Source organism: Nyctereutes procyonoides, unplaced genomic scaffold (assembly GCF_905146905.1).
Source record: "Nyctereutes procyonoides isolate TBG_1078 unplaced genomic scaffold, NYPRO_anot_genome, whole genome shotgun sequence".
NCBI classification, from domain to species: domain Eukaryota; kingdom Metazoa; phylum Chordata; class Mammalia; order Carnivora; family Canidae; genus Nyctereutes; species Nyctereutes procyonoides.
The window spans coordinates 9,800,227-9,806,967 of NW_026575132.1; the positions used below are offsets into that span (position 1 = coordinate 9,800,227).

Consider the following 6,741-nt stretch of genomic DNA (forward strand, 5'->3'; position numbering starts at 1 on the left):
ACATCTTTAAATGTGAACTTTGTTTCTCTTAGCTCCTGCCCCGTATTTCACCCACTCTAGTCTTTACCTCCTTTAAGTTTTCTCTTGCTCCACGTAGAGCCAGCTTACTCATCATTGGAATGTGTGAACTGTCCCCGCCCCCCTTTTTTTTCCTGGTCTTTTCTGCACTTTTTGCCAGGTTCCAAGGTAAAGCTGCACTGATTCCCTTTGTGCATTCCTGATACAGTCAGTGAAGAGGGACATAGCAGTCATCAGGATTATTTGCATTATGTTGGCCAGGGTTGGTAGCCTACTAGATGCTTTACTTAAGGGCAGAAACTGAAGATTTGTGCACAAATGAGTACAGTAGAGTCACATGTCACCTGGGGCCAGCTTCCAAGTGAAAATCAAGACTGAAAATTAACTGTAACACACTGCACCACTACACCAAGATAAACCAAGATAAAAAAGATTAACATTTAAATGTCAGAAATGAAATCCAAAGAGTAAAAGAAGAAATCACGGAAGAATTCCTTTATATGATGACTATGACTCAGACTCTAAATTCCATAAAAGAAAAGATTAATAATCCAGTTGCATTCAATAACATCGTTCTGCATAAGGAAAAATATAACAAAGTTCAAAGACAAGCACCAATTGGAAAATTTTTTTGGAAACCACAACACAGACAAGCTAATTGCATAAGCATATAAAGATCTCCCAGAAATCATGAAGGAAAAGCCAATAAAAAAGTGGACAAAGGACGGAAGCAGTCAGATCACAGGAAGAAAATATATATAAATGACCCTTTTACATATGAAGAGAGGTTAGGTCTTATTAAGAGGAGAAATTCAAATTAAAAGCTACAATGAAACAAATGCCACTTTTAACCTATCAGACTGGCAAAAATATAAAAATTTGACAACAAGTTCAGTTGCAAGCTGTGGGGAAAAACAGGTAGCCTCTTACGTTGCTGACAGAAATGTAGTGTGGAACAATCCTATGAAAGGAAATTTAGCAACGTGTATTAAAATTCCAAATGCTTGTGCACCTTGACCCAGCAACCCACTGTGGAAACGTATCCCACAGCTTGAACACATTCAAAATAATATGTTTTCAGTTATTTATTGCGGCATCATTTGCAATAGTAAAATATTAGAAATAATTCATGCCCATCCATACAATGGAATTTTATTTGGCTGTATATATTTTAAAAAGGAATGAAGACATTCTCTATATACGAATATAGAAAGGTCTCCAAGTTATACTGATAAGTGAAAGAGAAGTACAGAAGAATGTACAAAGGAGGGTCATAAAAATATTCATTTTGCTTATATTTGCATATAGGAATTCTAGAAGGACACACAACCTAACAATGGCCATCAGCTTTTTTTTTTTTTATAAATTAATTTTTATTGGTGTTCAATTTACCAACATACAGAATAACACCCAGTGCTCATCCCGTCAAGTGTACCCCTCAGTGCCCGTCACCCATTCACCCCCACCCCCCACCCTCCTCCCCCTCCACCACCCCTAGTTCATTTCCCAGAGTTAGAAGTCTTTATGTTCTGTCTCCCTTTCTGATATTTCTCACACATTTCTTCTCCCTTCCCTTATATTCCCTTTCGCTATTATTCATATTCCCCAAATGAATGAGAACATACACTGTTTGTCCTTCTCCGGTTACTGTGGCCAAGTTCAAAAAGGGTGTTGCCTGAGTTCTTCTCTGGGATTTTGATGGAATCTTGTCTCACATTTAGATCTTTCATCTATTTTGAGTTTATCTTTGTGTATGGTGCAAGAGAGTGGTCCAGTTTCATTCTTCTGCATGTGGATGTCCAATTTTCCCAGCACCATTTATTGAAGAGACTGTCTTTCTTCTAGTGGATCGTCTTTCCTCCTTTATCGTATATTAGTTGAGCATAAAGTTCAGGGTCCACTTCTGGGTTCTCTGTTCTGCTCCATTGATCTATATGTCTGTTTTTGTGCCAGTACCACACTGTCTTGATGAACACAGCTTTGTAGTACAACCTGAAATCTGGCATTGTGATGCCCCCAGATATGGTTTTCTTTTTTTAAAATTCCCCTGGCTGTTTGGGGTCTTTTCTGATTCCACACAAATCTTAAAATAATTTGTTCTAAGTCTCTGAAGAAAGTCCATGGTATTTTGATAGGGATTGCATTATACGTGTAAATTGCCCTGGGTAACATTGACATTTTCACAATATTAATTCTGCCAATCCATGAGCATGGAATATTTTTCCATCTCTTTGTGTCTTCCTCAATTTCTTTCAGAAGTGTTCTGTAGTTTTTAGGGTATATTTTGAGAACCATTTGAATGGTAAATGGTTCTCCAACCTTTTATTTTCAGGTTGTAGGTGTCCTTCTGTCTAAAATGAGTCTCTTGTAGACAGCAAATAGATGGGTCCTGTTTTTTTATCCAGTCTGAAACTCTGCGCCTTTTGATGGGGTCATTAAGCCCATTCACGTTCAGAGTTACTTGAACTTCTTCTTAAAGGGGAGTTTTAAGAGTCCCCCTTAAAATTTCTTGCAGAACTGGTTTGGAGGTCACATATTCTTTCAGTTCCTGCCTGTCTTGGAAGCTCTTTATCTCTCCTTCCATTTTGAATGAGAGCCTTGCTGGATAAAGTATTCTTGGTTGCATGTTCTTCTCATTTAGGACCCTGAATATATCCTGCCAGCCCTTTCTGGCCTGCCACGTCTCTGTGGAGAGGTCTGCTGTTACCCTAATATTCCTCCCCATGAAAGTCAGGGACTTCTTGTCTCTTGCTGCTTTAAGGATCTTCTCTTTATCTTTGGAATTTGCAAGCTTCACTATTAGATGTCGAGGTGTTGAATGGTTTTTATTGATTTTAGGGGGGGATCTCTCTATTTCCTGGATCTGAATGCCTGTTTCCCTTCCCAGATTGGGAAAGTTTTCAGCTAGGATTTGTTCAAATACATATTCTGGCCCTCTGTCCCTTTCGGCGCCCTCGGGAACCCCAATTAAAAGTAGGTTTTTCTTCCTTAGAGTGTCATTTATTTGCCTTAATCTGTCTTCATGGTTCTTTAATTGTTTATCTCTTTTTTCCTCAGTTTCCCTCTTTGCCATTAACTTGTCTTCTATGTCACTCACTCGTTCTTCCACCTCGTTAACCCTCGTCGTTAGGACTTCTAGTTTGGATTGCATCTCATTCAATTGATTTTTAATTTCTGCCTGATTGGATCTAAATTCTGCAGTCATGAAGTCTCGTGAGGCCTTAATGCTTTTTTCTAGAGCCACCAGTAGCTGTAGAATAGTGCTTCTGAATTGGCTTTCTGACATTGAAGTGTAATCCAGATTTTGTAACTCTGTGGGAGAGAGGGCTGTTTCTGATTCTTTCTTTTGAAGTGAGGTTTTCCTTCTAGTCATTTTGCTCAGTGCAGAGTGGCCAAAAACAAGTTGTATTGGAACACGGGGGAGTATCACTGGTCCCTCTAGCTGGTCTTCTGGGGGAGGGGCCTGTTGCGCTGATTTTCAGGTGTTAGCACTTGGGGGAGCTGCTCTGCCCCTGCCTGCTGCAGGGCTCAGCGGGGGTTGTTTACCCCGTGGGGCCCCAGGAGGAACAGCCGCAGTTGCTATGGCAACTCTGGAAGCCTGGATTCACCCTCCGCAGGAACTACGGGGCTCCGGGCTCTCGGTTCTCCGTCTGCAGGGCCTGGAGGCTCCGGGGCGGGGCCGCTGATCTGCTCAGCTCGGGGCAGGAGCGTCCTTGCTGTCCTGGGCCCTCCCGGCCTCTGCCTGTCCCGGGGGAGGCCGGATCCTGGGCTGTGTCCCGGCGCCCTGTGCTCCGGGGCCTGCGCTGTTGGATTCGCGCTCCCGCCCCGCAGCCCCCTCCCTGGAGCCGCTCCCGAGCCCCTCCGAGCTGCTCCGGTCGGTCCCTCCGTGCGCGCTGCAGCCCTTAGGGAGCTCGGCGCACTCTCCCGGGGCGCAGGTGTCTGTTAGTGTCCCAGGGAGCCCGAGGGCATCCCCGCCCTCCTGGGTCCTGCTCCAACTCCCTGCGAGCCCCTTTCCCCCGGGAAGGTTGGTGCAGCTCCTGCTCCTCCGGGACGGGGCTCTCCCGTCCTGGGGACACTCGCCCCGGCCTCAGCCCGGCTCCTCCGGGGCCCCTCCCCCTCGGAGGCCTTTTGTTTCTTTATTTCTTTTTCCCCGTCTTCCTACCTTGATAGAAGCGCGAACTCTTCTCACTGTAGCATTCCAGCTGGTCTCTCTTTACATCTCAGGCCGAATTCGTAGATTTTCAGGATGGTTTGAAGGTTATCTAGGTAATTTGGTGGGGACAGGTGATTTGGGGACCCTGCTCTTCCGCCATCTTGCCCCTCCCTCTGGCCATCAGCTTTGATAGGAATAGGTAGAAACTAGACAGTGAGACAGGGAGAGGAGCCAGATTCTTCATCAAATACATTTTTATTTTTTCCTTTTTAAGTCATTTGGATGTGTTCTCTACTTTTGAAAAACAATTTTTTAAAAACATTGAAAAATCCCTTAAATTGTCCATAACACACAGAACATAAGGCTTCATACATATAATCCTATGCCTAATGTTTATGCAGATTGAAGTTTGAGAACAACTTGACTAAAATAAAAAACAAAGGTTAGGTTGCTATGGAGGTGTCCAGGTATTGAAATCATTCTCCTTTGGCACACCTGTCAAATCCTTGCCTGGGAGTGAGTGGAGAACTCTAAAAAGGACTTGCTTGCCTGGAGGGATTAGACTAATCTTAAACAAGCCTCTAGAACAAGCCTGTTTGTTGCTGTGAGAATTAAAGGGAATCCAGGACAGGGGCCCCTGGGTGACTCAGTTGGTTAAGAGGCCAACTCTTGATTTTGGCTCAGGTCATGATCTCAGGGTCATGAGATGGAGCCCTGAGTGGGGCTCTGCCCTCAGCAGGGAGTCTGCTGGAGATTCTCTCTCTCTCCCTCTCCCACTGTCCTTCCCACCCCTGCCCACCTCAAATACCTTCTCTCTCTCTCAAATGAATAAAATTTTAAAATTTTAAAAATGGCTTTTCTGTCCATTCTCCACCCTGAGTGCCCCTCTGGCTACTTGCTTAGAGCTCCTGGCTCCTGCTAAGCTAGCACCACTGTCGTCTCTCTCCAGCCATCATCATGATCATCTATGGGACCTCATCAGCCATGATGAGATGTTCTCTGACATCCACCAGATCTGGGAGATCTCAGACGGGCTGTGGCTGGAGGTGGAAGGGAAGATGGTCAGTAGGACAGAGGGTAACATTGATGACTCGCTCATTGGTGGAAATGCCTCTGCTGCAGGCTCTGCTGCAGGCCCAGAGGCGTAGGTGTTGTCTGAGCCATCACTTGCAGGAAGCCAGCTTCACAAAGGAAGCCTACAAGAAGTTCATCAAAAATTACATGAAATCAGTCAAAGGCAAACTTGAAGACAGAGGCCAGAAAGAGTAAAGCCCTTTATGACAGGGGCTGCAGGACAAATTGAGCACATCCTTGCTAATTTCAAATCTTTATTGGTGAAAACGTGAGTCCAGATGGCACGGTTGTACTCTGGGACTACCGTGAGGATGGTGTGACCTCATATATGATTTTCTTTAAGAATGGTTTAGAAATGGAAAAAAATGTTAACGAACTTGGCTATTACTTTAAATATATCACCTGTTGTCCTAACTTGCTGCTGCTCTTCATCCACGCAACTCCAGGACTTAGACAAATGGGACTGATGTCATCTTGAGGTCTTCATTTACTTTGACCTTGCTCTATTTGGAGCAGACGCACTGTTTTTAAGAAAAAAACATGTCATGTAGATTGTCTAAAAATAAAAGGCATATAAACTCATTTGAGAGAATTCCTCTTAGTTTAACACATTTTTAAATCCATCCTGTGTAGTAGTGTCCTGAAGAAGCTGGAGCCTGGTTGTAGACAACTGCTAGAAAGCGTAAGACTGCCTGCAGAGAACTTGTACTTCTGGGACTTAGAACATAAAAAACAAGAACCAAAAACTTAATTCTGAGTTCAAGTAAAGGGACAGACCAGGCTCAGAGCTGGGCTAACATTTGAAGTGAATTTCTTACACATTTCATCACCTACAAACGGAAGTAGTTAACTCTGGAAGAGATTACCAAAAGAATAAAAAGGAGACAGATAACAGTTGGAAAAAATAAAATGAAATCGAGGAGTCCCAATTTCAGGGAATGTTGAAGTTCATGTGTAAGTTAAATATGCAGCTGATGGGACTCCGTGATCTGGTGGTGATATTTTCTGAACTGTGCCAGACCAAGGTGTGTGGTCTGAGAAGTGTAGCTGTAGCCAGTGAGGCACTAGGAGGGCAGATGAAAGATGCATATGATCCTGCCTCCCACTCCACTGGCCGGAACTCGGTCATACCATGTCACTTAGAAGCCGGAGAAGCTGAGAAATGCAGTTAGATGCTCAGAAAGGAAGAGAATTGGGTATTGGTGAACACTGGGGGTCTCCCAGACTCCTTGAAGCTTAGATTAAGAGCTGCATTAAATGTGAGAGTTCCATTGGATCCCCATAGTCCACTCCTCACTCTTCTTAATCTTTTTTTTTGTTTTGTTTTTTAAGATTTTATTTATTTGAGAGAGAGAGTAAGAGGGAGAGCATGGGATGGGGGAGGGTCAGAGGGAAAAGCACACTCCCCACTGAGCAGGGAGACCAATGTGGGGCTCAATCCTAGGACTCTGGGATCATGACCTGAGGCCATGGCAGGCATTTAACCCCACTGAGCC

The 6,741-nt window shown here is 44.1% G+C and overlaps 1 pseudogene; it reads left to right on the forward strand.

The window, feature by feature from the left end:
- The first annotated feature begins 5,128 nt into the window (after nt 1–5,128).
- Nucleotides 5,129–5,723, forward strand: LOC129522688 (translationally-controlled tumor protein-like; annotated as a pseudogene).
- The last annotated feature ends 1,018 nt before the right edge of the window (nt 5,724–6,741 follow it).